The following is an 11,168-nucleotide window of genomic DNA, read 5'->3' on the forward strand; positions in this document are numbered from 1 at the left end:
TGACAGGACTTTCTTTAACCTTTTCTGCCATTGTGTGACAACTTCTACGTCGAGTTCAGTGACATTGACCAATTATTCTCTTAGCAAAGAAAGAGAAACATTTGCAACCCACACTGTCTTCTTGGTGTGACCCCTGCACTAATAAAGACAAATGTTCTTTCTTCTTCTTTCTTTCTTTCTTTCTTTAAGCTGTTCAGAGCAAATCTCATTCATGCCATTGTTTATACTGTTATTTACCTTTTTCATGTGCAATACCCTTCTGAATATTAATAATATATAATAATAATACACATGTATTTATTAATACTCATAGCTGCGCATCAGAATGCACTGTTTTCTATTATTGCCTGCTCTTTGTTTGTATTGTCTTGTGACTGGAACTCAGCACTTAGTTTCGCTTCCTTTCATGTTCCTCATTTTCTTGAATGACAACAAACCTTGAAACCAGTTGCAGATCAATGTGTCTCAGACGTGTTACAGCAAGAATATAGACTAGCCTAATCAGACACAGCGACCTCATCACTAAACTTATGTGGACCCATCACATGTTTTTGGTATTACGCACTTAAACGCGCACTGTGTATGTTTTATGGGGATCTAGAAGCAATAGAAGTAACAGAATCCGTAATTATGTTTTCATTAGTCTATAATCACCTATAACTATGGATTGTTTTATTTCTGCTTAGAAGGAGTACATAAGGAGTCCTCTCTAATTCACTAATTCCAAAACGGGCAAAGAGGAGGAGCGGGAGCAGAGCTGAGGTGGCCGCTGGACGACCACGAGGCAGGCAGCTAGCAGCTTGAGTCTCAAAGTGGCCATGTCCTAATTTATGCATAACTTTACGCCTTGGTATAATTTAAACGGTTAAATTAGCTTGAGAGACCAAAGCAGTCGTTTGTACTATGCTGTAAACATGTTTTATTTCTGCTGTAAAGTTTGGCATCATAACATGGGGGTCTATAGGCATTGACTGGCTTTTAGAGCTAGCCTCAAGTGGCCAGTCTAGGAACTGCACTTCTGTGTCAGCTTCATTTTTCAGTCCTGGAGTTTGTCGCTTGGTTTTTTACGTTGAAGTGGAGGCTATTGTAGGTCAATCCTAGATGCCAATAAATCCTGCACACTGATTCTTTGACCAAAATTAAGCTTGCATATGTGTAAGGCATGATCATTTCTCCCAGTAGGAATCTTTTTTTTTTCTGCTCAGAATCATTGTAAACTCTCCAAGACATCAGTGCAGTTACCAATAAATCTGATTGTATAGCCATTTTCCATAAAGAGCCATGCAAATTTCTTGATAGTAGCGTCACTGAGATACTCTACACTGACACTTGACGGTTTGAAATTGTTTTCTCAAATTACTCCCTAGATGCAGTCTCATTTCATTTCAATCTATCTGATGTTACATACTTCACTACATTCAACGTCAACTCTATGAAATGCTCCTAGCTGCCAACCGCACTTTAAAAATGGTGCAATACATCGATAGGCTGTCTGGCCTTCAACTGTTTATTTGCTTCTAACTGTGCGATGTGAAGAGAGGCAAGGCTTTTAAAAATGGTCACATTTGCTGGTGCTGTAAGCAAAATGCAGATTAAAAAGTCCCTTTCATCACATTTATCTTTTGCACCGAACAATAAAGAAAGACAAACACGCCATCAATGGCTCCGGGGGGGGGGGGGGGGGGGGGGGGACAATGTAGCAGCATCTATTTTATAACAGGGTGTAATGGAGCTTTTGGGAAATGCGAGAGCTAACGACACCACTGGTATAAAACAGACGCTATACTGCATACTCTTTATATGCATTTGTATAAAGTAATGATGCTATTAAATGCTGTATCATTAGCCTATGATATAAGGTAGTGATGTAAAAAAAAAAAAAAAAGGCTGTATGCATTTACTGCTGTGCATATTTTCAAAGGCTGCAGTGAAACCAGTGGGAGAAAATATACAGAATCCTGGTCAGCGGCTAATAGAAGGCAATTTGTTGCATTGATTAGAGGCGTCTCTTCTGCTGTGGAGTATGCTATTGATACTTTTTCCACTAAAGAAAGTGAATGAGTTGCCGACCTGTACCTCTTTGAGGATTTACTGTGAAATAAAAAATCAGACTCCTGTAAGAGAGGCTTGATAAGTGACCACAAGCTGTGATTAAATCCTACCTGTAAGACTGGATATATATATAATCATTATATTTTCCCTGAAATGTCAAAAAGTTCCAATGAGAAAAAAGATGAAGCGGCAAATTGTGACGAGCTCTGAGAAATGAATTTGATTATTTATGTTTGTTGCAGCCTGGATTAAAGATAGCTCTTGTCAGAGCAACTTCTTAACAGTAATGGCTCCCTTTTATGCTTTTAGGTTGGAGGTATCAGGCAAACAACTTCAAGCATCTATGGTCCCAGACTTTGTCTGTGTATGCTTTGCACTTAGCAAGTCAAAAAAAAGAAGCTCTTAACATCTTTAAAAAGTCAGTCTGATACTTGTGGCGTTTTTGTCTCTCTGAACTCAGCGGGTGACGATGTATCTTTGAATGTTGAAAGGGATTCCAGGCAAACACACAAGTTTGAGCCTTGGGCACTTCTGTTTTAAATAAATAATAAAAATAGTTCAGGTAGACAGGCAATTGCTGATTCAAGTGTTTCTCAACACAGATGACGCAAATTATTATGAAAGTTAAAGTTACACAGCCAAGGTTGTGCTTCCTGGTCTGAACAGGTCCAGAGTCTGACCTGCATGTTTGACCGTGTGTGCGCTGCTGTGTGGGGCTGTTTTTAATTCTCTTTAAACTGACACAAATCTAGCTGACTTAATGAACACATCATGCCCACAAGCACCAAATGGGTTGTTGCTCTAGATTTGTTCATGTCTGCATTGATCAAAAGAATTTAATGTTTTGGAACACCATATGTAAATTCTCTCATACTTACTTTGATAGTTATTAGTACTTAAATGCCTCGCAAGCTGTCTAGTTTAATGCCGTGTGTTGCCAACACTGATGCTTGGTGCTACAGTGGTATCTGAGTGTGGAAAGAACCGAAGTAAATTTTTAATAGGCTACATCTCTGTAAATTTGTAAGGAATTAAGTTTAACTTTCTTCTCATGGAACATTCCCATCAGAGTCTGCTCGTGGAACAGTTCATGGTAGTGGTGGCTAAGGTCAAGTAAACATACACAGAAAGGAATAACTGTGACCTCTTTGGTGGCAGAAAGTCACTGTCATGGTGCTGAAGCAATTAACGAAAAGGTTGTTACTGCTGTTGCACTGAGAGCCGGTGGGATTACTCACTCTCTTGGGACTAAAGATTGTTCTGAAAGGGTCACGACAACAACAGGAACCAGCGCTGTTTTTTTTTTTTTTTTTTTTTTTTCGCCCAGTGGGGATTTTGAACTTCATACAGTTATTATTTAGGAAACCAAGCAAAGTAATTAACAGATTAAAACCTCAAAGGCTGCACAGAGACTATGTGCTCGCCCCCGTCAGTTTGTTTTTTTCAATCTTTGACACGCATACTGTTCTGTATATTATACCGTATGTAACTATTTCCATACAATTTACAATGCACATCCAAGCACCTGCAGGAAAAAAAAAATTATATAATGATCCCTGGAGAGTGTGCAGAATCAGGAGTTACTCCGCAACTGTTTCTGGCTAGTCCAGAAGAACAATATTAAAATACGTCTGAAAAAGCTGAGCAATCGATAAGATTTCTTTACAGTTAGTGCGCATATTTAGTTGAGTTTATTAAAATTTATTGAATCGGTGGTCTCTGTTTAGAATGCAAATATTTAATCTTCAGTTACTTTAAAGGCCCAGAGTCTAGGATTTAGCTACATCTAGTGGTGAGGTAGCAAACTGCAACCAGCCGAATACCCCTCCCTCGACCCTAGGGTGTTCACCCTTTCAATATCAAAATGTTGTCCAATTTGGGCTTGGGCTACTTCAGAAACACTGCAGAACAACATGGCATAGTCGATGGAGGAGGACCCTCTGTTGATATGAAGGAGACATTTTATCGCTGCATTCCTTTTACCTCAAAGTCAAAATTCAAAACCTGGAGCTTCCAGTACGAGCTGGAAAACCAAGATATACATACTAGGATATTAGTCATGTAGACCATTGTTAGCAATTTGATAAACAAAGTCTTATTTGGTCCAGAGTATGCCCACAAGTAAATGTTGGACAGTAAGTCCTGTGTGTTCAACAAATATAATGACATACAGTAACACAAATAAACAGTATATTACTACAATCATCAGTGTTTTTAATAAATGCAGGAACAATCTTAGATTCTGAGGTCGGAGTTGGAAAGGTTTATCTGACGTTATGTCGATTCCAATGGAAAATTTCCCATAGGTAACTAAGAAATTCTGTCTTCCCTGTACTAATCTAAAACATGACATACTGGTCCTTCATTGTCTTGACTTCCTTAAATACTGAGTCTGTGAAACAAAGTTTTAGCATGAATTACGCCACGATCTTTTTAAAATTAGCTTCTGGTGACTGTTTGGTGATTGAACTGAGAACTTTTGATGAGTTGCTCGTCTTTTTTTCTTTCTTTTTTACACCTGCACTGCCTTGATTGCATTCTATTTCAAAGTCAAATTTTAATCACTGTGTGGGTTTTACAGTAACTATACAGCAATGTGATAGTCAGAAAGAGACAAAGGCCTAAAATATTATGTATATTGTTTTAATTATGGAACATTTGTTATTATAACAGCTGGCTAAGCTACTGAATGGAATCCATCGAGCCAGCACAAAACTGCATGCATCTTCTTTGAATGTTTGAGCACAGTACAAGAAGAGACAAACAGAGACTGCGTCCTCTGTCTCAGACCTCTCATTATATAATAAACAATCATTATAATAGATACAACTTATTATCTTTTCATTTTCATGATGACAGTACAAAATATTTTGGCTAATAACCTTTTTTATCCTAAGATGGACTATAATATATCCGCATTGACTAGATCCTTTGTCACAGAACGACACACAGAGCTATGAGCCATCTGAAAACCTGCAGCCTCTCTGTGTTGGCTCAAGTAAACACCATTACCTTTATAAAATACTCACATCTCTCTAACAGCATGAAATTGGCTTGTTTGCTGTTTTTAGTTTCCAAAGTGGCTTATCAGAAGTCCATTTCCTTTTAGTGGCAAATCACACATTTACAGTAAAAACCTACATTGAAATTCATTATTGCGCTTATTGCCCATGTTTGGGTTTATTGTCGCCCACGGCGCACCTCAATCTCCTGCCATGAAAGTAAACATCCATGTGAAAATGCTGACATTAATAATAAAGATAAAACCAGATTAAAAAAAAAAAAAAAGATGCGTACCCAAATCAATTCTTTTATGATAAAAAGTATGTTTTTTTTTATAATCATGTCTGCCTTTTTCACACAGCTGCCTTTTTGAAAGTAACATTACTAATCTGTTGTGATACGAAAGCAGTCAGTGAGGGTTTTTGAATTAGCTAGAAAAATAAGAATAAGAATAAAATAAGTCGTAAAACACGCAAAGATGCACTTACATTTGAAAAAAAGATGTGGCGTTTTCTAAAGGTCCACATGAGGCATAGGTTGTCGTTGCTTTTCAGTAGGTGGCAGTGTGACCCACATTTTACATGAGAAGCTACTGTTTCCTCACATTTAAGTGTTCAAGGTTAGAACTTGAAACTATGGTGATTTGGATGGTTTGATAGTTTACCTAATCATCCGTTTTTTTTTTCCCATCAGAAATTTTGTGAAAGTATGCAACTTTCTGTACAGTCTTGCAAGACAAACACACCAGAGAGCTGTCCACCGCAACTGATTCCTGCAAAGTGAATGTGTAAGATAACATCACTTCCCAAGTCCAGCATCCCTCCTGCTTCATCTGGGGAGCTGCAGTGATAATCATACAGAAGCAGAATAGCTTTTCCTAAACTTCCCAAGGCGCACACTCTCCTAGTGTGGAAGCCAGCCCGACTCCCCCCGCCCACAAAAGTTTTGATAAGAGTAGAGTCTAGCTACGCCTGGCTAACACAAGGTCAGGCTCATTATCATCAGTAATAATCCATAGGAACTCAGGTGTGAACAACGGAACTTTGCTGTTAATCGCCAGCAGAGCTGTGAACTGGATTCAGAAACATGCGGTCTTTCTTTGGGCTAAGACAGCGTGATAATGTACGGGTTACTGCACGTAAGCTATTTAAAATGGATCTTTGACAAGAATCTGCATGTAAAAAGTGCATTTTGAGACAAAAGACTATGAAAAGCTACAAAGAACAATCATTTTCATTATAAAACTGTTGAATTCCGTTATTTATGGAGCAATTTCCAGAATAAAGAGTGGCACAAAAGATTAAGAAACCAATTAAAAAGCTAATCTGATACATTGTCAAGTAACCAAATTGGTGTGTGTGTGTGTGTTTTTTTTGCCATTTTATTGTTTGACAGCTCCATGCAACCTTTGCCAGCGTGTGTTTTATTTTCGCAGTGATATGGCTTGCTTTAAATAATGGAGCATTAAATCCCCCGGGGACAGCTCAAAACCCTGCGCGGCTGATTACTTCCTGCTTTGATTTAAATGCACTCATCCTTCACAAACATCCTTGCATTCCACCCGTTTCGGGCCGGAAATTAGAGGGCCAGTCAAAACAATTAATAAATGTCTGGTAAATAAATCTAATTTTGTCACTACACAGGCGACACATCACGCTCAGGGCTCCACATAGATCTGCATTATAAAAGATGTACACAATTATTTCCCAGCATTTGCAGAAAAGTCCATAATTTAAACCTGATTTCTATTGATCAGATGTAAATGGCAAATTACACTGGGATAACAAGGAAAAAATGAAACTGGATTGTGAAGACGTCTCTCTCTACAGCTTTCTGTAGCCCCCGTGCACTGCCCACATGTGGCACTGCGACAATAAGGACTGCTTGCGGAGACTCACAGTGGATTAAAATGACAGTTGAAGGCTGCCACTGCTGCTGAAAGCTCCAAGAAGCCACGGCACAAGCTAGATGTTTGCTAATGTTGGTGTATCCACCTGCTCTGAGGTATTACACAATCTTTACTTTGGCTTTAACCAATCTTGATCTGAGCTCAGTCAGGATCAAGAATGTGGATGGAGACACTGGAGTCCCTGTCTGTATCATAGACTGTATAAAGATGGAACTGCTCCTCAACAGTGAGGACAAAGCAAGTAGAGCTCCCCCTGGTGGCTGGCTGCAGTATATGTCATAAGCTCCTCCCCCTCCTTGTTAGTGGATGGGACTTCAACTTGGGTCGAACTAAAACACTAAAATACACGTCAAATTTTTTTTTCAAGGATGGTTTCAGTCATTTTAGGTAGTTAATATAACGTTGATGCATGTTCAAGTGTCAGTTATCTGGATAAGTTTCGTTTTAGACACTATACAAACAGGATGCGACATAATGGCGACCACCAGTTGCCATGCCAACCTGCCTGAATTGAATTTATTCACATTTTTTTTTAATTTTTTAATTCTTCTCCTTCTTCTTCTTCTTGTGAAAATAATTATAAATGCACCACCTCAGGTCGCTAAAGGTTTTTAGAATATTACTCTTTGTTTATACACTCACAGGCCACCTTGCTAGGTACACCTTGCTAGTACCGGGTTGGAGCCCATTTCGTCTTCAGAACTGCCTTAGCTCTTTGTGGCAAAGATTCAACAAGGTGCTGGAATCATTCCTCTGAGAGTCTGGTCAATACTGACCTGATGTCACTCTCATGTTCCCTCACATCCCAAAGGTGAGATCTGGAGACTGAGGAGAACATCTGAGTACAGTGAACTCATCTTCACGTTCAACCAACCAGTTTGAAATGATTTTAGTTTTGTGACATGGTGTGTTTTCTTGCTGGAAGTGGCCACAAGTGGCCACAAGGAAATGGGTACACCTTTTAATGATACTTGGTATGAAGGGGGTGTTTAGAAAATATTCTCCACCAGCCCAAACCATTGATAAAAGGCAGGATGGGTTCAAGATTGCTCCAAAGTCTGAATGTCTCTGCAGAAATCAAGACTCATCAGACCGGGCAACATTTTTCCAATCTTCTACAGTCCAATTTTGGTGAAAATTTGTAAATTGCAGCCTCAGTTTCTTGTTTGTTCTTCGCTGGCAGGAGTGGCACTTGGCGTGACCTTCCGCTGCTGTAGCCCATCTTCTTCAAGGTTGCACTCTTCTGCAGACCTCAGTCGGAACAAGTTGTTATTTGAGTTACTGTTGCCTTTGTGTCAGCTCGAGCCAGTCGGGCCATTCTCCCCTGACCTCTGGCATCAACAAAGCATTTTTTGCCCCGAGAACTGCTGCTCACCGGATATTTTCTTTTTTAGAGCGTTCCCTGTAAACCTTAGAGATGGCTGTACATGAAAATCCCAGTAGTTGCTGACATACAAGCCCATCTGGTATATAAAAAAACACGGCACTTTCAAACTCACTTAATTCCTCTTTCTTTCCCGTTCTGATGCTCAGTTTGAACGATCCTCTTGACCATGCCTACATGCCTAAATGGACTGAGCTGCTTCCATATAATTAAATGATTAAATATGCATGTAAACTAGCAGTAGAACAGGTATACCTAATAAGTTGGCCAGTTATGGCCTTAACTGAGCTGGAAACCGGGGATTTTCACCTTTTCGTATGCCCTGTAACAAATAAATATTACATGCGATGCTGGATTCTTTTATGCACAACAGACATCTTATGTGTTTTTTTATTGCCTGTTGAGATTTAGCACCGGACCTTTAAAACTGGCACTGTAAATACCTACCCTGAAAACCAGGGCATAAGCTTTGTGCTTATAAAAACCAATTGCCCTATGACTGCACATTGTCTGTTAAAGTAACAGACAGAGGCCCCCTCAGGCTTATGACCAGGAATAGCTGCTGTCCTGATTGTCCTCTCCGTTGGTGGCCATGAATGAGCGGCTTAGTGTGTTCAGTGCTCATCAGTTTTCCTATTTATTCACTTAGCACCAACACACAACAAGCCCTGACACAGAAGAGGGGGGAAAAAAACAAAAAAACTAAATTGATTAACAAGATTACAGGATGAAAACAAGATTGGCCTGGATAATGCGACATCTAAAAGAGATCATTCACGCTCGGTTTAAAATTAGTTTAATATCCCCTTGAAACAGAATTACACTGAAATATTAATCTACTCCTGGGAAAAGTATGATTATGTCGTATCACATTTGGTCTAAGTAGAACAGCCCTTGATCTAGGGTGCACTGGTACCACTGAGTTTGAACGGAAGACTTGTCTTTTCCTCTTTATTCCTGCTTCAGACGCCTTACACCCGCGTCATATTCGCTTTTTAGGGGACGTTTGTTTCAGTCTGTAGCACTTCCATATACTTAACATCGGTCCGTGTCATTCTCTGTACGTCTTAAAGGCTCAGTGGCCCAATTCTTTGAAATTCATTTACTATTGATGTTTCGGAGCATAAATGCAGGAAACTCTCAAGTTCAACGAGACTCGGGAGGCAGAAACGAGATTACCGATAATCGCCGTCTGAGAAGCCAAGTTTTGATGTATTGCTCCACAACATGACTGTAACGAACCCAGGTGGTGCAATCAGAACGCTGGCTGCTGTAACTGCATTTTGCATCAATATGGTTATATGTGAAGTATTGTCAAGGCTTCAGAAAATCACTCTAGTTTAATCATATATCTTACAAAATTTCTATTTTCACATCTCTTTCACACTAATATTTTCTAGAGGATTTTATCCATCTGTTCCATTACTTCAGTACAATGTATTCGTATGCAGTTTGCCATCAAATCATGTTTACAGAACAGTGCTACTTCTACTCTTGAGAGTCTGTAGAAATATTGAAGAGCCGCTCAACTTGGTTGAAAAAACTGTTAGATTAAAACAATTATACGTGTCAGTTATAATATACACAGTAAAAGGAGGTGCCCATATAGTATGTAGGAGAATATGAGTTTAAGTCCCAACAGTGCTTTAGTATAATAAAAACTCATGGTTAGTAAATTTCCCCTGAGAGGATCAATAAAGTTTTATCTTAACACCTGAATATACTTTACACGATGAAGAGCGCTACAAGTTTTCAAACAAGCAGAGAATTAAAAAGGCACCAGCAGCAGATCAAGCTGCAGTTCACATCCATGTCTGTCTAGTTAATACTGTATGTAGTGAAGACAGGGAAGGAATGCAATGAGCTTTTGCAGACTATGAAGGGGAATCACAGGGAAGTCGACCCTTGATCTTTTAAATACAAGATGTCATCACCTCCTCATTTTATCCCATTAGATATTATAATATTATACAATGTGAATTTTTGCCCTAATCAGCATACGACATTGCCTTTGAATGCCAAACTGTAATGAGTCCAACTGAATGAAGAGAAAAATGTACGACTGCATAGTCAAACAAACAATGCAAAAACATGGTGCATAAACAAAACTAATATGCAGAGAAAACGAGGCAGTTTCCCAGAGTGAGCACACCAGATTCAGACAGCAATAGCCACAACTCTTCTGCTGCTGCTTCATGGCTGAAGTAGTGTGGATTGGTTCGGGTTAAGGGCCAGGGCCGTGTATCTACACCTGGTGCATTTTTTAACAGACCATGACAATATATTCGCAGAATTTGACAAAAAAAAAGTGAGAATGGCTTACTCCACCTTTAAATAATCAGTTTTCTTTTTTTTCTTTTCGCAAAGGTCACAATGACACCTATATTGAGCCCCTTTCACACATGACCTGACATTTTCCATACTTCACCCTGTATGTGTGAACGCCAATGTCCGAATCAGTTGGACCAGACATTACACTCTGGTACAATGTCTGTGTAATGTCTGGTGGAGCCTGTGTGTGAGCAGAGCAGTTGAATGTGCATGCTGAAGACATTTTCTGCTTGTCCGTACAGTATGTAACTTTCCAATCCACAAAAAATAAAGTGGATATGTCCAAATGCATGCAGTGTTTTCAACGGGGTATGAGTCCTCCTCTTTTTGGCATTGCTACCCAGGTGCAGGGTTTCCCATACATAATGATACTATGGCGGCCTGCCAGGGTCTAATTCATTCTGCCATGGTCTCAAAACGAATCGGAAATATTTTTGTACGTTTCAAACAATGTTGCGCTTGCATTGTTCTACCTATTGGTCCTGAAGG

Source organism: Chelon labrosus (assembly GCF_963514085.1).
Source record: "Chelon labrosus genome assembly, chromosome: 22".
NCBI classification, from domain to species: Eukaryota; Metazoa; Chordata; class Actinopteri; order Mugiliformes; family Mugilidae; genus Chelon; species Chelon labrosus.